The sequence below is a fragment of the Tiliqua scincoides genome, chromosome 8 (genome assembly GCF_035046505.1).
Source record: "Tiliqua scincoides isolate rTilSci1 chromosome 8, rTilSci1.hap2, whole genome shotgun sequence".
NCBI classification, from domain to species: domain Eukaryota; kingdom Metazoa; phylum Chordata; class Lepidosauria; order Squamata; family Scincidae; genus Tiliqua; species Tiliqua scincoides.
Genome location: NC_089828.1, coordinates 45,132,444 through 45,155,845, shown reverse-complemented (window position 1 = coordinate 45,155,845; position 23,402 = coordinate 45,132,444). Strand labels below are relative to the sequence as shown.

The 23,402-nt window shown below is 47.1% G+C and overlaps 1 protein-coding gene across 1 annotated transcript in view; it reads left to right on the top strand.

The window, feature by feature from the left end:
- Positions 1-1,134: 1,134 nt before the first annotated feature.
- Positions 1,135-23,402, top strand: part of ABR (ABR activator of RhoGEF and GTPase) — a 138,338-nt gene continuing 116,070 nt past the window's right edge. The window contains exon 1 of the mRNA XM_066634796.1: positions 1,135-1,208. The gene's annotated coding sequence lies outside the window, so the exon portion shown is untranslated. The remainder of the gene's footprint in view (positions 1,209-23,402) is intronic.

Genomic DNA, 23,402 nt, shown 5'->3' with positions numbered 1-23,402 from the left:
AGCCCAATCCTATGCGTGCCTACTTAAAAATAAGTTCCATTATAGTCAGTGTGGCTTACTCAAAGGACAGTGTGGATAGGATTGTAGCCTGAGAGCCCAATCGATGCATGTCTACTTAGAAGTAGGTTCCATTATAGTCAGTGGGGTTTACTCCCAGATAAGTGCAGATAGGATTGCAGCCTGAGAGCCCAATCCTAGGCATGTCTACTTAGAAGTAAGCTCCATTATAGTCAGTGGGGCTTACTCCCAGGTAAGTGTGGCTGGGATTGCAGCTCCCCCAGGGCCCCCCACGCCCTCCCGTTGCAGGGTCCCAGGCGCCTGCAGTGGAGCCGAGCGCTGCCGCTGCGAGCCCCGGGCGGGGACTTCTTCCTTCCCCGGGAAGGCTGCGGAGGGCGGGCCGGTTCCCGGGCATCCCCGGCGCGTGCAGCCCCGCCTGCAGGAGCAGAGGAGGCGGCGCCGCTGCCCGCCCAGCCCTCCGAAGCGTGGAGAGCGGAAGCCACCGGGAGCGCAGCGGCTCCGGAAAGTTTGCGCCGGGAGCGCACGGCTGTGGCTCGCCCTGCCCGCCTGGGGGGCTCCGGCCCGGGATCTGCCCCCGCCGGCCATGGGGGACGAGGAGGGGGAGGAGGCGGCGGCGGAGTTCCAGCGGCTCTGGCGCAGCGAGTTCCCCGGGGAGGAGGCGCCGGCGCTGCGCCTGGGCTCGGTGCCTGCCCTGGAGGAGGAGCTGGGCCGGTGCAGGCAGACCCTGCAGCGGCTCCAGCGCGCCCTGGCCGAGGAGCGGTTCAAGGTGGGCTACCTGGAGGCGGCGCTCGCCCGGCTGCACCCCCCGGGAGAGCCTCCCCCGCCGCCGGCCCCGGCCAGCCCCTGCGCCCTCAGGGCGCCCCCCGCGTCCCCGGGGCCCGGCCAGGGCGAGCGCTTCGTCCCCACGCCCCAGGGCTCCGGGGGCTTCAGGCTCCTGCCCCGGGGGGACCCCCCGGTCCGCCCCCCGCCTCCCCCGCGGCGCTGGAGGCGCCCCCGCGATCGGGACCTCCCCGACGGCTGCAGCTCCCCCGAGCCGCCCCCCCGCAGCAGCCCCCAGCTTCAGCCGGACCCGGAGAGGGAGTCGCTCGGCTGCAGCAGCGACCCCGACCGAGGAGGAGGAGGAGCAGGGACCGGGGGAAGCAGCGACTGGAGCTGCAACAGTTCCGACCACGAGGATGCCTCGTCGGCAGGTGGGTCCCGGGGCCGAGGTTGGGAGGGAGAAGTCCTGGGTTCCCCCATGAGGATACCCAAGAAGGGTGGGAGAGAAATAGCTGGTACTTCTTTAATCTTCCCTTAAGATACACTGCCCCTGCACATGGAGGCTCCATTGAGCTGGCATGCTGTATGGCTGTTGAGAGACCTATCCAACATGCAGTGGTATAGCTAGTGGGGAGGCAAAGCACCAAGGGCCCAGTCCTATCCCACTTTCCCGCTCCAGTGTAGCTACAGTGTAGCTCCATGGTAAGGGAACAGATGTCCCCATAACTTGAGAAGGCCCCAGTGACTACTCCTCCCACCACAGGATGCAGTGCGCACCCCACAGGTGCAACTGCACCAGCACTGGAAAATTGGATAGGATTGGTCCCTAAGTCTTGCAGGGAGCCCTGCAGAGTGCAAGGGGCTCCTCTCCCTCCCCTTCGGAGCCATTCTGGGTGGGTGGGGGGCACAAAACGGAGGCGAATTGCTGCACCCTGAATGGCTCTGAAGGGGACGGGGAGCAGCACCTTGCACACTGTGAGGCTCCCTGCAAGTCTTGGGGCACAATCCTAACCAACTTTCTAGGTAAGGGCAATGCAGGTCTGAGGTAAGGGAACAAACATTCCCTTACCTTGAGAGGCTTCTGTGTTTGCCCCCTAGTTGCAGGATGCATGTGATATAGCTATGCCAGAGTTGGAAAGTTGGTTATAATTTGGGCCTTAGTGCCTTGCACCCCTTCTAGCTATGCCACTGCCAACTTGACTTTTATGCAGCCCTTAACCACCAGGTGAGATGACTTTTTAAAAAAATCACCACATCTTGTGGCCACAGTTTTCAGCAGATTTGTGTCAGAAACCATTTCATTTGGCCCAGGATTGAGAATCATGATGTTTGGATGACCAAAAATCAGGCGGTGACACAGAGAGTGAGAGACCAGTTTCTATTCAAATCTGCTCTCCGAATTGTTCATAATCTTACAAACGTCTGCCATACCCCCTGCCTCAAATGGTCTGACTTTTCTTGTTTCATGAAACCATAGTCCCAAGTATGTCAACTCCAGAAGATGCCTTATCCTGAGTGAATTCTACCTGCTTTTTTGAAGTCCAATTCTTAATCCAAGTTATATGGAAGTATTGGTCCTCCCTTCAGTGTCAGAGTCTTCTGTACATGTTCAGAGGCACTTTTGTTTCTAACTACTTCCCTGTACTGAGCCTGGCCATGAAAAATAGACCCTGGCACTAAGCTTGAATCAAACCATAATCACAGCAGTGAAGTGTACCTTGGTGTGAGGTGCCCATGTGTGTATGAATGAGGGAATTCACCTCTGGGGATTGAATTATAGTCTGATAATACATCCAAAACCTTAAGGAATTGTGTATTGTTTCTTTGGCTCAAGGCTCTTCCTCTCTCTCTCTCTGGAGAGGCTTCAAGACTGGCGGGGTTTCCCTAGAGATCATTTGAGCAATGGGCTTGGCTCCACATCTGAATGTTAAGGCTTGAAATAGGAGGTGTTAGACTGTGAAGAGCTTGACACCTTTCTTGGTTATCAAAGAACGCTGGTTCTTCCAAAGGTGGCAAGTATTTTCTTTAAGGATTTGCTCTGCTAGAGTTTGAAATTTCCTTGGAACACCGTGAAGGATGCCCTTTTGCTTGCACTGCGCCTAGTTCACACACATGTGCCTCCCACTTGATGGCATGCAGTTTCAGGGCCCAATCCTATCCAGCTTTCCAGCACCGGTGCGACCACAGTGCAACCCTGAGATAAGGGAACAAATGTTCCCATACCTTGAGGAGGCCTCTGTGACTGCCTCCCCACCACAGGATGCAGTGCATGCCCCATTGGCACGGCTGTACCAGCACTGGAAAACTGGATAGGTTTGGGCCCTCAAACAGCTACTTGCATGTGTGAATGAGCCCATGTAGACCTAAGCCACAGAAGGAATTTCGATATTGTCCTATCTTGCCTTGAATATACACTCCTTTTCATAGATTCCATTTCCTGTTACACATACATTGTGTGAATCCTTTACTCTTGATCAGGGGTCTCCAAACTTTTTGACCAGAGGGCCGCATCAAATATCTGGTGTGGTGTTGAGGGCCGGAAAAAAAATTTAAATATAAAATTTAAATAAATAAATTAGGGATGGAACTTAGATAAGTAAATAAATGAATGAATGGGCTCATTCATTCAACCTCTCTGGCCCTCAGAACACCCTCCAGACACAACCAGAGCACAGCTTGGTCATGTACAGTTGAATGGGCCAGAGGCTTTCAGGGGACAAGAGGCTGGCTGCGGGCTGGATAGAGGCTTGTCATGGGCAGCATGTGGCCCCCGGGCTGGCGTTTGGAGACCCCTGCTCTTAATGAATGACTGCTGAATGTTGTGATTGGACAGCCTTTGAAGGATCTCTTACCCTTTGATTTGAAGGGAAATCAAAGGAAGTTTCAACCTATGAAGTTCAATTTGTTTGGTGATGCAGACTTTGAAGGATGAGTGTACCTTCTAATTTTAAAATCAGGAAGAGAGTTTCACTCAGTTCCTCCTAGATGGGTTTTTTATTTTCAAGTGCTTGGGTGTTGTTCCACTTGCTTGTGTGTTAAATCTGGTGACCTCTGTGATGCATTTGTTCTCTGTGTATGGCAAACTGTAGATCTGAACTGTACAACTTGAGCAGGAACTAGGCTAGATGTTGGATGTTTCTTTCTTTGGGCAAGAAGTTAGACAGGAATGGTTAACTTGTGTATTCTCAATGGGGTGTGTGTGATCTAGTTTCCATTTTCAGATCTCTAATGCTCTAGCACAGGGGTCTCCAAACTTTTTGGCCAGAGGGCCGCATAAAATATCTGGCGTGGTGTGGAGGGCCGGAAAAAAATTTAAATATAAAATTTAAATAAATAAATTAGAGATGGAACTTAGATGAGTGAATAAATGAATGAATGGGCTCATTCATTTAACCTCTCTGGCCCTCAGAACACCCTCCAGACACAATCAGAGCACAGTTCTGGTCTTGTTCAGTCGAATGGGCCAGAGGCTTTCAGGGGACAAAAGGTTGGCCGTGGGCCAGAAAGAGGCTTGCTGTAAGCCATATCTGGTCCCCGGGCCAGGGTTTGGAGACCACTGCTCTAGCCCACCACTCTCCTTTCTTATACTCCATAATACATACTCTTCTGCTTTGTTTCTCTTTCCCTTTTCAGATTTAGGGGGTGGGGGAGTGGCAAAAGTGGCATGTGGGGTACCACCAGGTAAAGAGACAATAACATTTAGCAGGCAGCTTCAGGTCTTGAGCCAATCCTGCCCGGTATCCAAAAGTTTAACGTGTATCCCTAAGACACTTGGTGGTGGTGACTAGGAAACCAGAGCCCTCTTTTCATCAGTTGGCTTCTGCAGTGTGACTTTCATGTCTGCTAGAAAGCTGGTGCCTCTCCAGCTCAAACCTATGTTTCTTTAATGCCAGGCAGTCCAGTTGCTGGTATTGTATTGGATGGACTGGTTTTGAAGTCTCCCCTGGGAATGCCAGTGGGGACACAAAGGAAAGGATCTAGCAGATTCCAGGCAGCGTGACAAGGGCTGGGTGATAATAGTTCAGTTGAAGTAAATGACTTGAAGGGGATGCTTATTAATTACGTGCTGTAATTGATACTGGGGCCAAGAAAACCTGGATTCTGTTCTTGGTAGTTTTAGTGAACCTTTATTGGCAGTTCTTGGTATATATTTTTGCATTTTGTTGGCTTATGGTTTATGTGATTTATTCTGTATTGGGCTGACAGCTATACAGCCCTTCCCTCTGAACCTGGTATTTGGTGGTTAGCTTCTTCCCCAACTTCTGCCTATACAGTACAGTTCCATACTTGCCTTTGAACACGTATGGAAAAATCTTCCTCGTTTTTATTTTGTTTAAGAATCTATATCTTTAGAAGTTTGCACTCTGTGCCCCAGTTTTCCCTCTTTTGCAAAGCAACTAACTTTCTCCCAATAATTTCTTGACCAGAAAGTGGTGACTTTTGCAGATTTGTGTTAGCCAAAACAAACTCAGTTTAAAGTCCAAGCTGATGGAAGTTGCCCTTTCAGGGAGTTGCCTGTCTGTGAATCTCCTAGATCAGTGGTTCTCAAACCTTTTAGCACTGGAACCCACTTTTTAAAATGACACCTTATCAGGACCTACCTAGCTTTATGATAATTTTTAAAAAGTTGATCTAGAAAGAAATATTTTATTTATTTATTTGCAAAAAAACTCAATCCATTTCTCGTAATGAGGAAGCCCTAATGAGGAAGCCCTCAAGGCTTGAGGGGCTCAGTTCTCTGACCCAGCTTTCATCTACTACCATTACCTGTCATTGACTGACTTAGGAAAAAAACAAATCAGAAAAAAAGACGCTAAAACTTTTATTTCCCTATACAGGTAGGACCTCAGTATCCACTGATTTAACTCACCACTGATACCGAGGTCCACCTTTAAATGTCTTGCAACAAGGTGAAAAGCATCAAAATTCAATTTCCTACCTTTGCTGTATTAAATAGTTATAATGTCATCCACGAGATTCCATTATTCACCCCATCTGGTGGCTGAATGCGGTATACCGATGCATTCTGGGGAAACAATGGAGGAGCAAGAAACCTGGAAGTGAGACTTTAAAGCTATTTTTCCATTGATTTGGGAATTTTGGAACTACAGGAGCTCGGCTCCTTGCAGACTGCAGGAGCTTAGCTCTTTGCAGGGCAGTTAGCAGCTATCTGATTTTTAATAGCCTCAGGGTTTGAGGCAATTGGTTATCTGATCTTTCCATCACCCCTGTTTTCATTGGAAGCTCTGCTAGACCCATCCAAAATTGGGTCAAGTTCCACAGTTTGAGAAATGCGGCCCTTCATTCAGAAGGAGAAAGAGTACAATTTGGAAATGGGCAGACAGTAGGACAGATTATCCAGTCAAAGAGAGTAAGAGAGCTACATGGGCAAAGGCACACACCAACAACATTTGGAAGAGGACACAGTGTAAAGGTGTTTATATGCAAATACCAGAAGCCTCCAAGCCAAGATCAGTGAGGTGGTGTTAATTGCAAAGGTGAATATAGATATATTGGGTATAACAGAAACCTGATGAAATATAGAGAACTAGTAAGGATGTGGTTACCAGGATACAAACTTGATAGGGAGGAAGGTATTGAGGGTGGTGTAACACTGTACATCAATAAAAGTAACACTGTATGTCAATAAAAGTTTAGAATTCAACAGTTTAGAAAACTTAGAGGGACCAGATTTCTCCATAGTATTATTGAGGGTGGAAATACCAGGCCAAATTTAGTACTGAGGATGTGCTATCCCACCCTCCTGATCAAATGCTAAGGGTAGTCTGGACTTGTACAAAGAAGTTAAGAGGAACATCCAAAGGAAAATCAAGGTAGCAATGGGTGACTTCAGGCACCCTCACCCAGATGGGATAAATTCATGTTCAGACCATGACAAAGAGAGAAAATTTCTAGAGACATGAAGGCTGCAGTCCATGCTTACCTGGGAGTAAGTGCCATTGACTATAATGGGACTTACTTCCAAGTAGATATGCTTAGGATTGGACTGTAAATGACACTGCCCAACACAGATACATTTGACTTTAAAGAGGTGATGGTACCAAAAAGGAAGCTGAAAGGGGAAAGTCAGGAAAACCAAATCCCTCCAGAGCACATGGAGACTATTTAAGAACACCACAACAGCAGCTCAACTAGAATGGATATCATAGGTAGCCCAATCCTGAGCTGCCCGTTGCGCCAGGATTGCTACGGTGCCAAAACCGCTGCCACGGTATCCTGCGTACAGCAGGGCAGCTGCTGATGGCTCCTCAGGGGGAAGGGAACTTTTGTCCCCTTCCCGCACGTAAGGCAAGTAGCCGCTCAATGGCAACCCTTGGGCCACTATGGGTGGCTATGGCAACTCTTGGGCCACTGTATAATCAAGAGCCTCATGGAGGCTCTGGATGCAGAGGAGCAGATCTCCTCTGGTCCCACCTCCTCCCTGCCCTTCCTCGCCCTCTGCCTGCCTCCCCCCACCCTAGAACACCACCTCCCCACATTCCCACTTACCTCTCCACTGCCCGGCGGTTTGGGTGACCACAGAGCAGCGGCAGTCCAGCTCTAACCCAGCGCCAGCCACCACTGATCTAGCATGAGAGCTGCAGATGTGCCTTACGGCAAGTTTGTGACACTCAGTGCTGGCAGTGGATCAATGCTAAGAGCTTTGGATTGGGCTCTTAATCATCAGTCAAGGGAGTCACCAGTTTAGATGGATGCCAACATGGCTCACTTGTGAAGTCCAGGAAGCTATAAAAAGCAATAGAGTGTCCTTCGGAAAGTGGAAGTCTTGCTGAAATTAGAGAATGAAAAGGAACAGCAAGTATGGGAAAAGAAATGTAAACTGGCAATAAAGGATGTGAAAGAAGTACAAAGAGCACATGGCTACAAATATCAAGGCAAACAATAACAACTTCTTTAAATATATTAAAAGTAGGAAATCTGCCAGGGAAGCAGTTAGACAAGAGCATACAGTATTGACAAATTAAAAATTAACAAAGTTTTGCTGGGTCCAAATGTGAAATTGCTGATTTTCAAACAAAAATATGTAACTTATCCTTTAAATCAGACTCTGTGCCAGAGCACTGAAAGGTAACTGACGTAACACCAATATTTAAGAAGCGTTCTGGGAAATTTCAATATCATGGTTTTATATGAATTTGTGTTGCTGATTCCAAAATTGGCATCAGTTTAGCCCTATTGTGTTTAGTTTCGGAGATACGGCATAGCCTTGTTAGTGATTGGTTCAAACAGCTATTCCATGCGGAAGCCATGGTGTAGGCTTCCTCACGAGGAAGCCACTTGAACCATTCACTTACAAGGCTGTACCATATCTCTGAAACTAGAGGTAATAGGGCAAGACAGATGCCATTTTTGGAATCAGCACCTCGGATAAATCCAGGAATAGGTCTAACTTTTAAGATAGCAAACTGTATGTTGGCCTGTGTAATTAAAGATAAAATTACAGTGGGCTCTCAGTATCCACGAGGATCCATTCCTAAACCCACTGTGAATACCGATTTCCACGGATTTGGAAAAGCTTCAAAAGACCTCCCAGACAGGAGGTGTTCTGAGGCCAGAAAGTGTTTACAAAAAACTTGCTTTTCGGAGGCATCCGGGAAGTCCTTGAAGCCTTTCTGATGCGGGGGCAGCACTCATGTTGTTTCAAATCCGGGGATGCTGAATCTGCGGATGAGAATGGCAGACTGTATTAAGCATATAGAACAGAGCTGTATTAAACATATAGAACAAGCGTGTATATTAAGCATATAGGAGAAAAAGACTTGTTGAAGAAGAATCAGCATGATTTCTACAAAGTCATGAATCGCTAACCTTCTAGAATTCTTTGAGAGTGTCAACAGGGATGTGAATTGAGGCAATCTAGTCGCTGTATACAGTATTTGAACTTTCAAAAAGCTTTTAACAAAGACCCTCACTGCAGGCTGTTGAGTAAATTTAGCAACTTGGACAGGTCTGAGTAGGCATAAATGGACCTATTTCAGAGTGTAGCGAAGTAAGAAGTGAGGTTCCCTCAAGGATCAGCCTTGGGATCTCTGCTTTCTAACTTGTCCAGAAATTATCTGGAATTGGAGTGAACAGCAAGGCGGTCCAGTTTGCAGTTGACCCCAAACTATGTTTTTAAGGTTGTAAAAACCAAAACAGGTTATGAAAAGCTCTAAAAGAAACTCTCTAAACTGGATGAATGGGCAACAGGATGGAAAAAGTGGTTTGGTATACCTAAGTGTGAGACCGTGCTCACTGCGGCAAAAAATAATAATTCCAACCTCAGATATGTACTGATGGGGTCTGAGCTGTTGGTAACAAAACAGGAAAGATCTTGGGGTCATGGTGGATCACTCAGTGAAATGGTTGATACAATGTGTGCAACAGCTGTGAAGAAGATGGATTCTATGCTACTGGTGTTTATGAAAGGGATTGAGAATAAGACTGTGAATCTTTATATATAACAATGCACAAAGAACAAAACAAAGGACACTCATAGGACTACCTATGAATGCAGAGGAGAGAGAATGAAATTTAGCAAAATGTTTAAAGGTCAGAGGATGCACAATAAAAGCTGGCTGTCACAAAACAAAGGCCTGCATTAGGACTGAGACAAAAGTCACAGGAAGCTCATAACATAATATAGAATCTTCCTCTTTTACTTCACTTCCTTAACCCTGGAGAGACTGTGAATCTTACAATGTCCCTAGACAAATCTATGATATGACTACATTGGATTGCACCAAATCCTTGATATAACAGATGTCTGTGTCTTTAAAAAATTAGAAATATATGTTTTGCGCTTACGTGTGTGCATTGTTGTCAATACGTTTGGATTTAAGACTTTTGGCATTGTCGGACACGCCCCCCCATTAGCCTTTTATATTGAAGGCTCACTGCGACATATACGGTTCTGGTTGCCACACTTCGAGCGATATTGTAGAGCTGGGAAAAGTGCAAAAGAGGACAACCAAAATGATCAGAGCATCTTCTTTACAAGGAAAGACTGCAATGTTTAGCTTTTTAGATCAGAAAAAGGCGATTTGGGGTGTGTATGTGACATGATTGAAGCTTGTAAAATTATGCATGGTGTGATGAGAGGGAGGCTTTTCTCCCTCTCTCACAGTACTTGAACTAGGGGTCATCCAGTGAAATGGTTTGCATGGATGCTTAGGATGGACAAAAACAGACACTTCACACAATGTGTCATTCGTCTGTGGAATACATTGCCACTAGATATGGTGATGGCTGCTCAGTTGGGTGACTTTAAAAGGAGGTTAGACAAATGCATGGAGGACAGGTCTCTTGGTGGTTGCTAATTGAGATGGCTATGTGCTATCTCCAGGTTCCATGGCACCCTGCTTCTGGATACCAGTTGCAGAGAAGCAGTGGGAGGGGAGAGATATGCCTTCATCCTGCTTGTGGGAATCCCGGAGGCAGCCTGTGGTCACTGCGAGAAACAAGATCCAGCGGGACTTTTCTAATATCCATACATTTCATTCAGGGGCAGGATGTTTGACCAGAGGTAACATTGCATTGCCAAGCTTCTTATGACATAGCTGAAATGTTGGGGTGGGGATGGTTTCTTCAAAAACCATTGACCTTTGTCTGAAATCTTGCTGTTCTCACATGACTCCCTCCCTTCCCTTCCTCCTCCTCCTCCTGTGGTTTAATTAGCTAAAAGCCATCTTGGCAGCTTTGCTTCCTCTGCAGTTTCTGCTTAAGTTTCTTCAGTGTGTGACACAACACCGAATCTCCTGTTCAGCAGTGGCATAGCTAGAGGGGATGCAAGCACTAAGTTTTGCAGGGAACCTCACTGCAGCCTGCAAGGGGCCCTCCCCCTCCCCTTCAGAGCCATTCCAGGTGTACATACCACCTCCATTTTGCTCCCACCACCTGGAATAGCTCCATAGGAAGAGGGGCCCCTTGCACGCTGGCAGTGAGGATCTCTGCAAAACCTAGTGCTTTGCACCCCCTCTAGCTACGCCACTTCTGCTCAGCAACTACTTTTGCCGCTGGACCACTTTTAGGGGTTCAGAGGGGGGAATGCAGTGAATGCCCCCCCATTTCACCCCTCAAGGTGTCCTATTGCCAAATTCCACTGCTGTAGGATGCTGTTTATCCACACACTCATTTTTGCTCTTGGGGGTTGGCAACTGAAGGGCTGGATGGCGTTACTTTGAAGACCAGATTTGACCCAGGGCCAAGTAATTGTTAACTTTCACCCTAGATTTTGACATCCCTGGTCTAACATTTAACCTCTTATTGCAAAGATTTGATTAACATTCCATCAGAAGATATAGGGAAATAATTGGCTATCCCCAAAGAGCTGCGGTAAAAAAATAAAGCACATATATACCACCTATATGACAGTTACACCTGATAAAAATGCTTTAAAATTGATTAAAATGTTAATTTGGAATAAAAACGCATAATACTGCTTTCACCAATTTTTATTTTTAGGTAACACTGTTGTCCCTAGAAAAAAATAACATCATTTTACACTGTCTCTACTAATAGGTTACATTTGTGATCTATGTTGATAGCATCCTGCATCTATGAGCTGATGGCTCAGTGTTGGGGAAAGGCCACCCTTGGATGATTGTATCTATTTATTAGTCAATAAGTTTCTGTACCTCTTTTAAGGACCAAATCTTCACAAAGTGACTTACAAAAATATAAGCCTAATATGAACTACTGTATAGAATAAAAAGTTACAAACCATAAAACAAATGTATGATAAGCAACGGGATAAACAGTGTTCGAAGAATCCACAAAAAGCCAGGCAGAATGAAAATGACTTCATGCCTTTCTTCAGAGTAACCTGTTAGGGGCCTGATGCAGGTTCCCCAAGAAATAAACTGCATTAGCATGGTGCCACCACCAAAAAAGCTTCAGTTGCAGAATTCTGAGCTGCAGAATTCAGTGATTCTAAGGGAAGTATATGGATTGGATTTATCATTAAATACAGAGCATAACCCTTTCTGGTCATGAAGTGATGAGAGTTGATGATTCATTTTGCTCCTCATGATGTGGTTGCCTCTGCTGACAAATCCAGGCGCTCTGTGAATGAGGAAGAGTGTCTCTGGTGTGCAGTTTGTCCAAAGTGTGTGCTTTCGCTTGGGTTCACTGGGTTTTACTGTGATGTACCAGGTTTGTGCCCAAGGGACAAGGAATCAGGCCCTTCGGATTCATGTAGGAAGCTTTAGGGATGTAAGTGGAACCCTTGCTCTATCCATCATGCCATCTTCCAGTCCGTTCCACTCATCTGCTTAATTGGTCCATGTTGTTCAGTGTTTTCCCTTTGACGATTGTCTAGGGAAGTGGTCCACAAACTTTTTCAGCTAGCAGGTCCCTTGATCTACTGGGCTATTGGTTGGGCTCTCCGTTAGGGGTACAGTCCTATACATTGTATAGAGTAGCAGGATTTTCGCGAGGATTCTGCAGCTTCCCTGTCTGGTTTCCACAGCTCCCCAGGGAGCTACAGCTGACAGTTTGGCTCACAATTTGGGAACCACTGGTCTAGGGTTTTAGGAAGAGCGGATAATCTTTATTTGGAAATTATCTTGTGGATTGAACCTGAGACCTTCTGTGTGTAAAGCAGATTCTCCTTGTCTGAGCTGTGGGATTCCAATATGTTCTAGGAGCTCAGGTAACATATTTCAGAGAGCCGCATATTGTATGTCGAAGAGCCACATGTGGCTCACAAGCCATGGTTTGGCCACTCCTGTCCTAGAATAACCATGAAACTGAACCTAGGGCAGTTCCATGCACAGAAAGCATATGAAGTGGCTGTGTGGTGAGTCGGGCTGTTGGCAGATTTCATTCCATGCTGTCTACTTTGACTCATGGTGGCATTCCAAGATCTCAGGTAGAGACTCTTTCCTAACCTTGCTGCTTAAAAGAGATCATTTTAACTGTAGATGCTGGAGGCTAAAATACAAACACACTTTGTGTATGCAGAGCAAACCACTGAGTGATAGGGAGATGGGCAGCACTTGAAGCCAAAGCCCCAAACTGTGATGATGGTGGTTTTGAACTGAACTCAGTGAACTGGAACCGGACCTATGTACAGAGGCTTGAAGCAGATGGGGGGGGGGCTAATTTCACTAGAATTTTGGCATCTCTTTAAGACATCACTGTTACCGATGGAGGTGTTATTTCCCCAATGTAAATAGGAAGCTGCCTGAACAATGGATCCTCTGCATGCAAAGAAAATGCTTTCCCACCATGGCTGGCTTTAAGCCAATTAGACCAATTGCTCCCAGTTGGACCCATGCTAAGGTAATCTACTCTTGTATGCAATGTTATAGATCCATTATAGATCCGTGCTTAGATCCATTTGGTGCATTAACTGGCATGCACTTTATAAGCACCCATTTTGATTGATTTCCATTCTGCCATAGAGATATAAATTTTATTTATATGTATAAGATTCTACAGACCGTGGCTGTGATGGGGCCCCACAAAGTGTATTTCTAGTTGGGCCCCACTGCCCTTAGGCTGGCCCTGACTCCCACTAAGCTACAGTCTCTCCCCTATATGCTGGAGGATAGTATGGATTGAGACCACAATAAGGGCAAACTATTAAAGGCCCCTTACTGTGGTCTCAGTCTGGATTGAGCCTCCTGTGTGTTCCTCCTGTGTGTGCACAAAAGCACCCTATGAATACTGGGTTGTTTTTTGTTGCGCTCTTCTTGTGCTCAGAGGCCTTTTTCTTATTTCAGGCTTTACTTAGCTAAACGGAATGTCAGGGCCGCGCTTGTTGTGAAGTGCTATCTCTTGTAGTACATATTGTTCATTGACAATGTAAATTGGCTGGAAATGAACGTGATGCTGGTTAAAGTGAAGCCCCCATGGGTGGGCAGGTGGTCGTGGGTGTCACCTTATCTCTTCTCTTGCAGCAGGGAGGCCAGGAAAACATTAAGGTGATAAGATGGGTGATCTTGCTGTTGTCAAAAAAGCCACAGTGGCCATTTCCTGAGTTTGTTTCTTGGTATCTTCACATTTATCTTAATTTGCTGATGATTTAGTGTGTGAAACTGAACTTGCAAGGAGACCGGTTGAGTTGCACCAATGCTGTTGGAGACGAACAAAACAGGAGGGTGGCTGCCTTCATGGCATCACATGAGCTTATCGAGCTGCCCCATTTTAGAAATAGGTTGCTGGATCTTTTGGTTCAAGCCAGAACATATTATAATTGCATCTTGCCTGTATCTTTCTTTCACCATGTGAGGGTGCGTTTGCAAGGATTTCTTGCTCTCTTTGATTGCTATCTGTGGAAAAAAAATTGAGCACATCAACCTTGCAAATACCGTATTTAACAAAAGCCCACAATCTGTTTGCCTCCTCCATTACTCTGCCTGCTTGCTATCTCTTCCATCCTAGGGACTTTTCTCTGCCTGCAAAGAGCGCCGTGTTACCATCCCACAGACTTTGCTTTAATCATTTGAAGCCAGAAAGTGTTTGTGGTTGCTCTGTTTCCAACCTGGGGAAGAGGACAGTCTAAAATGGGGCCCAGGAAAGCATTAACTGAAGGAGTGAGCCTACCAAACAGCACACACCTAAATCTAGATATTCTCGCATAGTAGTTCTCAAATTTTTTGGCACCAGGACCCACTTTTTAGAATGACAGCCTGTCAGGACCAACAGGAAATGATGTCATTAAACTGGTAGTGATGTCATAGTGGGAAGTGACGTCATCAAACAGGACCATTTTCTAACACCCCCATATGACAAAATAAAATTAAGTAAGGGTGCAATCCAAACTTGCCCTTGGGCCGGCGAAAATCCCTTGCGCCAGCCCAGGAGGGTTGCAAACGTGCCGTAAAGCACTTTGCACTTCCTCCAGAGTTGGCTGGGCTGGCGCAGGGTCTCGCATCGGCCAGCAGAGGCTGAAACTAGCCTCCCTGCGGACTCGGGCAGGGGCGCTTGCATTGGCTGAGCTCGACCGAGGCAAGGGTCTGGAGTGGGCATGGAGGAGGTGGGAGGGAGGCATTCTGTGATGGGGGAGGGTGGTCCTTGGGGCAGGCGGGCAAGGAGCGGGAGGTGGGGCTGGAACCTGGCAGATATGCCGGACCCTAGCCCCCGTTCCGGAGCAGCATAGAGCGGCTGCAAGCTGCTCTGCTCGCCTCGGACTTATGCCACCTCCAGAGGTGGCACAAGTTTGAGGAGACCCATTGGGGCTGTGGTGGCTTACCCTGGGATAAGGGAAAGAGTTCCCCTTACCTCCAGCTGAGCCACTTTGGGCCCCTATCTTGCACTGGATACAGCTCAGGCCTCCTGGGCTGCCTGTTCCAGTGCAAGATAGGTTTGCGCTGTAAGTAAATTAAAAGTTTACAATAAGTATAAGTTTAAAAATTCATTTGAAGGAGAACCCTCCTAATCCTCCCAAGTAGTTGCTGATCTGTTAAAAAAAGTTCCCCAAACATCCCAAAGGCTGCTGTCCAATCCACACTTACCCAGGAGCAAGCCCCACTGACTATCATTGTCAAACGCATATACTGTACCAAGTGGCCTGGAAAAGTACAGATCTGTAACATTTCTTCAAATGCTGCCATATTCCATGGTAGCATCAAGTCTAATATATTAAAAATAAAATACACCTTGAAATGAATGGGGACCCACCTGAACTCACCTAGTGGGTCCCGACCCACAGTTTGAGAAATGTTGCCCTATCATGTTAGAAATGAATGCTGTGGTCACCCTGCACGGCTGGAACTCATGTTCCAGCGGCTCAGGGCACATTCTGGCAATGTGAAACCCAGGCAGCTGTCATAAATGGGCACACTGTTGTGCAGTGTGGACAGCAGCAGCTCCAGAAGCCTCCATTGGCCCCAGTGAGCTGGTGGTTGAGGCATGTCATAGGCTGGGAAGGGGAGGGCAAGGGAAGTTTTGGGGAGGATTGAGGAGGGTTGGATCTCAGTGGCACCAGTGTGTACCAGATCTTATCCCCCCCTTCTGAAGCTGCCCCTCCTCCTTTCTTGGACATAAGCCAGCAAATGCCTGATGTGTGTCTGAGGAGACCCATAGGTGATTGGGCATTCCATTGGGGGGGGGGGTGTAAGTAAAAAAATATTTGACTTACCTCCTGCAGGCTGTCCGACTGCCCCCCCCATAGCATATAGCACAGCCTCCATTGGCATGGCTGCACATTAAAACATGGCAGGGTATAGGATTGGGTAGTAATTCACTTTAAACATTATTTTTAAAACAACCAAGTTCGCAGTGAAAAAAAACTGCATTTAAGTGCCTCACAATTATTCCAGTGCATTTGTTTGTGTGTGTTGACCAAAATGCAAGAAGGCAAGAGCAAGTTTGCCTCCCACTTAGGATACTAATTAAGGTGGTAGGATATTGCCTGTGTATTTAGACTGTAAACCTCTTGGGGCAGGGAACTATCCTTGCTTTTTCTAACTCTAGTTGTATATACAGTGGACTTGGGTGCATAATTATGTTTTCCTTTATCTCCATAAGGAAAAGGGCTAGAGAGGCTTTTTAAATGAATGGAAGCATAGAGGCCAGGCCTCTTTGAAGACCCCTTTGTAACCAGGGCCTGGAGACGGGTACAGTGCTTGTTCCTCTGAGCTGAAATGAACTCTGGAGCTGTTTTGTGCTGCCTCGGTCCTGATTTATAGGACTGAGAGAGGCAGCTTGGCCCTGCCAAGGTGTGGAATGTCTTTTACCAAGGCAAGCAAAGTTGTTTGTCTGCAGAGGAATGTTCATTGGAGGGCTCCAGGCTCCTTTCCCTAGGGCCGCCTCCTCCACAGCACTCTGGCAACAGCACCCTAGGGATGGGTTAGCCGCACCTTTTTGGTAAATGCAAACAGAAACTGGATCTGCAATGCATTGTGCTGTTGGCTCAGGAGGAAGTGAGTATGTAGTTGGCAGGAGTCAATCTGGGCTTGCCTTCAGGGTGAAGAAACAACAGCCATGCCCTCTGGGTACACAGGTCCATGTTGTGTTTTTCACCTGGTGTTCTCAAAGCACACTTTGATGCTTTGGGGCAAAGAAGGACAAGTGCCCTGTGGCGATTGCTTGGTGGTCTATGCTTTCCACTTTCAACCCAAAGTATAAAAGATCATTACATGTTGTCATCTGGGCTTTATTATCTTTGTGACAGTGAGTCATTGGACCAAGAACTGGTGGTGTTAGTGTGGTAGCTGGAGATGTTGGAATGTTTGCAAGACAAATTCTGTGAGGGAAGGGAAAGTTGTCCATGTGGCTGGCATTAAAACTTCACCCCACACCAGGGCTGGTTTATACCTAGAAAGGACTCCTTTATCCTCCATTAATGGAAGGGCAATTCTACTAGTTGTGACTTCAGTTTGTTGTTCCTGTAACATGCAATGTCTTCTTCTTCCGATGGATGCTTTGGGGCAAAGAACCTATAATTATTTAAGTTGATTTCTTCCTGCCTTAGAGATGTAATTGGGTTTACACTTTATTATGTTTATATTCTTCCTTCAAGGAGCTCATGGTTGAGAGATGAGATTCTCCTCGTTCATTTTACAACAACCCTGAGAGGTAGACCAGGTTGAGAGAGTGGTTGGCCCAGAGTCACTCACAGCCCAATCCTATGCATGTCTACTCAGAAGTTAGCCCCATTGTATTTAATAGGTCTTACTCTCAAGAAACTGTGTATAGCTTCATAGCTGAGCGGAGATTTGACCCTGGGTCTCCTTGTTCCTCTGCTGACAAACTAATTCCTACACCTCACTTATTATCAGAGTAGGTGTTGCTCAGCTCTGTTTATATCCTTCTGGGTAATTCTCCTGTTGTGACTCTGAAGTGTTTGATGTTTGGAAGTAGGAGAACTGGCTTCTGGAAACCAGGCCTTTTTGCCTATCCTGTGCAGTGGCCGCACGGCAACTGTAGAAGTAGTGGGGTGCGGCTGTTACTAAAGCAAAGAAGTCAGGTGCCAGTCATCCCCCTGCCTGGACCGTGCAGACTGTTTGGTGGTGGTGGGGGCCCTCTGTCACTTCCAGTCTTTCTAATATAGTAGCATCTTCTCTGTGTGGTTGGACAATTAGTGCCTGCACAAGGAAAGGGGCAGTTTCTGTTAGGAAACCACCATCTTCTCACCTGCCTCTGAAAGAGGTTCTTGTGGCTTCAGAGCCCCCACCCCCATCCCAACAAGCAGAAATGCTTGAGCTAAGAGCAAAACTATCACTGGTAGTCTCTGCACTTGGCCATCTTAAAAGAGAAAACACTTAAAACTCTGTTTTTGGAAAGGGTCACAATTGCAACCTGTCTTCCCTTTTAATCTTTTGTGAGTTATGGAGCGGGACAGGTAACTTTGGACATCAGAGTCCTCGCCCCAGTAGTTGGACATTCAACTGCCTTTCTAACTTCTGATGTTTCAGTTAGCATTTCAAGCATATTTGCATGCCCACAGGGACTAGAAACTTGTCTTGAAACAAAACAAAACAAAAAACACAACATCTCCACCTTCCCCAAAGGGCTGATTCAGTCAGATACTGTCCCAAAACATCCATGAATAATCCAAATACTTAGCTTTTATATTGTACTTTCTGAGTCTGCAGCATTTCTTGTGTATTAGTCTTGATGTTGTCCTTACAACAACCCTGTAAGGTCAGTGTGATTGTCCCTGTACTGCAGACAGAAAAGCTGATGCTGAGAGGGAGTGGGTTGCCGAAGGCTACCTGATACGTTCATGGCAGGGCCCAGGGGCAAGGTTTGAATCATGGAAGGCCCAATTTGCAGCTCAGTCTCTTGTTAAGCTACTCCACCTCCATAGGTTACTAGTAGGAGAGATTGATGGACCTTGTGCTTATAGGTAGGGAAGGGTTTCTTCTGAGGGTACCAGCAAGACTCTTTAGTGGCCTGGCCACTTTGTCCTCTTTGTGTTGAAGATGAGTTTCTACAGCTGAAGTTTCTGGAGAGTTGGCGCCTGGAGGGTCTGGAATGTGCAGTATAAAAACTAGTTTGAAATGTCAGTAACCATGTTGGTTTAAGAAGAGGTCTGGTAATGCTTTTATTGAACTGAACTGCTGCAGCATTTAAAGTTCCACTTGACTCTTCCCCAGGCTAGAATGTGAGCTATATTTATAGATGAGAGCATATATTTTTTGCATAAATTGCCCTGGGTTCAAGCACAGTTTAAATTTTAGGGTACAGATCTGGCCCGAGACATCCTGGTACCCTTGCAAGGTGCCTTACTTCCCTTCCCCAGCAACACATCAGCTTTTGCCTCCACTGCTCCAACCGACCCCACTGAAAACCCTTCTGCTCTATTCCTCTTATGCTTTGATCCTTTCTTTTCAAATCTAGTGTGTGGGAGGAGGTGGGCAGTTGATGGGTGCCCTCACCCCGGTAATCTGCCACCCCTAGATCAACCTTATGGATGGGCTGGGTGCTTCACCTCTTTCACCCCCAACTCTCTTTTTTTCATCACCATGATGGTCAGAAATTCAACTTGTGAAGTACTGTATTCTCAGTGGGCTGCATCTTTCTGCTAGAGCTTGACAGCTGCACCTGTCTTAAAGTGTTTGTGTGGGTTGCTGTAGGCCACAAGGTGGCACTCTGGAGCTCTGTAACACTGTGCTTGTAGTGGGGGGGACGAGACTGCACAAGCATTTCCCTGAATTTACCCCGTCCTTGACGGCTACTGTGTTTGCATTCCCTTCATCCCGCCAGTAATTACTGGGGTTTCAAGAACTAGTGGTGCAAAGCGAAGCGTAGCTGGCCATTCTCTCTGTGCATTTACCCGTCAGGATTATTATGGGGTTTATTTTCCCATCCATTAGCCATCTTTTCACTGTGCAGAGATGTCAGTTCAGTTCCCAAATCTCCCCTTCTGCTTCAATCCAGCAAGCAGGGCTTAATAATCTCAACTCTGGAACCAGGCTCTGAACGCACACCCTGATGCACAGGCAAAGTGGGGAAAAAAACCAGAGTGCATCCGAGCATATGCAGAGGGCATTCTGTGAATAATACTAGCTTGAATGGGAGACAGGGCTTTCCTGAGCAGACAGAGGGGGCATCCAGGGAGGCTTGAAATTAACCGTTCTTTGAATTTGAGGCTTGCTTGGCCAATGAATATATGAAGTTGCCAAGTCAGACCATGGGTCCATCCAGCCCACCACTCTCCAAGCTGACTCATAGCAGGTCTCCAGCTGAGAGGGGGCTTATTTCCCAGCCCTGCTGCTTGAAATTCTTTAACAGAAGACTCGGGGGGGGGGGGGCTGATTGCATGTGAAAGAATTGTCTCACCACTGAGCTGCTGCTTTCTTCAGGGACTCGAAGATGGCCTTATTGCTGGCATGGTGACATTGTCAGCTGACTACGCATTTCCTGGAACTGCTGCAATGTCCAGGGAACTCCAGCCCACTTGGAAAATCCCCATCCTCCAAATTCTAGACGTGTGGTCATAGCGACTGAATTGTGAGGGGACAGCCGTGCTCAGAGTGAAACTCTTTCTCTTGCTCAGACTTGTTCTTCCTCAGCAGGTAGAGAGACCACCAAGTGCAATCCTGCACTCACTTTCCTGGGAGTAAACCCCACTGAACATAATTGGACTTACTTCTGAGTAGATATGTATAGTATTGCAGTGTTGGAACTGATGCTTTGGCTCAATTTACAGTGGTGGGAAGGGCTGGCTTTTAGCTAATTGGGCCAGTTGCTCCCAATTGGGCCTTGCGCCTAAGGGTCTCCCCCCCCCCGCGCTAGGGTAGTCTACTCTAGCTTTGTTTGCAATTTTATATTAAAATGTGCTTAGATCCATTTGGTCCATTAACTTGCATGCACTTTTAAGTGCGTATTTTGATTGCTTTCCGTTCTGCCGTAGAGATATAAAGTCTACTGTAGTAAATTTTATTTATATCTGTAAGATTCTGCAGAGTGCAGACCTTGGCTGTGAACCTGAGGCCCCACAAAAAGAAATGTGTGTGTGTTTGTCTATTTGTGTGAGTGTGACCTGTACCGTAGGATTCAGTTCTCATGTGGGTGTTTGTGACTCTGTGACTGTAATGACAGGTGATGAATGAGCTGTCACAGATGGAATTTTTGAACGTACCAAGCTGTCTTGAGCTGATTCAGCCCATTAGTTCACATAGGCCACTGTGTGCTATGACTGGCAGTGATTTAGCCTCTTGCTCAGATGTCTTTTTCTGCACAACTTCCAATGATCCTTTCATAAGAGGGAGATGTCAGGGATTAAACCTGGGACCTTCTGCATTCAGAGCCTGTACTCTACTACAGAGCAATGGTCTTTCAGTCCAATCCAAGGCTGTCTCATCTGTGAGGCTGGTTGAGGTGTTTGCCTCAGGTAGTAGACTGATGGGGTTCACCTACCTGTGTCCATGAGCTCATCTCCACTGTTCTTCCTCCTAGTCCTGGATTGGAAAAAGAAGATGGTGACTGAGCAGGAGGAATGTGGAGGAGAGGAGAGAGGTGGGATCAGAGGCGTATCTAGAATAGAGCCTGAGGGGCATGTGCCCCAGGCATAATATTGGGGGGGGGGGTCGCATGACTGCCCCCAGGCTCTGCCCTGTCTGGGCGCTGCAGACTACACAGGGCCTCCTCCTGTCTTCAGGAAAGGCTCTGAGCCTTCCCTGATGTTGGGAGAAGGCGTGTGAAGCCCTGCACTTGGAGAGAGTGTTGTGATGTTCTCCCTGAGAGCAGAGTGCTGCAGGCTGTGCCATGCCTCCCCCCCTACATCGGGGGGGGCGGGGCGGGGGAAGCTAAGAACCTTTCCCAAGACTGGAAGCCTGGGCAGTGACATCACGGTATTGCATGACATCGCTGCCCCAGGTGATGGGGAGAGGTGTTACGCCTCTGGGTGGAATAAAGTGTCTCCTGATCTACTTCCTGCCTATCCAGGACCTTCCCATCCATGAAACCTACTGAGGCTGCAATCTTTACACACTTTGCTGGGAGTAAGCCTCACTGAATCAAATGAGACTTGCGCCTGAGTAGACGTGCATAGGATTGCAGTGTGAGACAATCATATCAGGTAGCAGACTGGGAGGGACGCCCACCTATGTCCACCTGTTCTTTTGCTTAGAGGCCACAGAACAGCCTCCACTTCTCTTCCTCATCTTTTTCCAATCCAAGGAGTGGGCAGAGCAGAGGCTGGCACATCTTCAGGCCAGAGGGGGCTGTATTTGTCATGCCTTGTCTTGAACCAGCCCTCCTCAGATTTGTATGCACTAAAACATATGGGCAAGTGGAGAAGCTGTTTCATACTGAGTCAAATTCCTTGATCCATCTGGTTCCCAGTTTGGGGGGGGGGCATCGCTCAATAGCAGAGCACATGTTTTGTGCTACTACCAAAGCCCACTTGCAATCTCCAGCACCTCAAGTCGTAAAGGATATTTTGTTGTAGAGCTGAGGGAGAGACTCTTGAGAGTGGAGGGATGCTGGCAGTTGGTGAACTAGGTGAGCTGACAAGTGACCTTGTTATAAGGCAACTTCACGTGTTCCTTGTTCCCAGATCTTTTCCAGCTGAAGATTCCCAGGACTGAACTGTATGCAAAACATCTGTTCTTTGACTGAACTATGGCTTCTTGCTGAACTTTTCAGGCACTGAAATGTGTGAACATATATACTGCCTTGTTGTGAGACTGGAATTTGATCTTGTGGTTGAATATGGCCCCAGAGCCAGAGATGGTACTTAGCTGGTTGGCCTGGAATGGACAAAAGAGGGTTGATAACCATTAAGGGCCTGGAAACCTCCATTGGGACCTACAGAACCCTGATCATCTACCTGAAAACAGTATCTAATGCATTAAGGGTGTAAGGTGTTTTCTGCTCTTTGGAATTAATGACCAAGACTAAGGGGCAGCGTGAGCTGGTAGGTTCTGGGAGAATGTGAGGGGTTTAAGATTTGCTCTGAGACAGCACTCTTGGCTGAGTGGAAGCCAAAAAGAAGAGCTGGCAGTTATCAGTTGCTGACATGCTTAGAACAACACGTGTGGCTGCTGCTTGCGCGCTACCGGTAACTCCATCCAGTGCTCATCCAGTATATATACAGTGTGTGTGAATAAAGCCTAGATTACTGAGACACTGTTACGTCTCCAGTGTGGTCTCATCCAAAGGAAGCCCAAACTTGGCGCAGAACTTCTGACCAGTGGCATATCTAAGGCATCTGGCATATGGGGCACAGAAATTTTTAATATCCCCCATAACACCCCCCCCCAGATTTTTATAACCCCTATATTAGAGGCCTCTGAAAGACATTTCCAGTTTTCACCAAAAAACGAAAGTGTCTTTCTGAGGTCTCCAGGGGGCCTTCTGTTACCTGGGGTGTGTGTGTCACAGGGTATCATGCCTTGAGGGGGTGTTATAGAGGCCCCCCAAGAGGCACTTCCAGTTTTTGTCTGAGGCCTAAGACACCCCCTCAAGGAATGTTACCCAGGAGAGCGTACCCTCCTTAACTATGCCACTGCTTCTGGCAGCTCCAGAGAGTGGGGTGTGACCTGGGATGTTCTACATGCTGAACGGGTGTTCTCTGCTATTGAGCTATGGCCCACTTTTTCATAGAGTGCTGTTCATACATCAGCTGTGTGTCTCCAATGGCTGAGTGTTATGATGCTTATGCACCCATGAATGGGCCTTGATTGTGTTGTCTCTGAAGAGCAAGGGGGCCTTTGTTGGTTTAC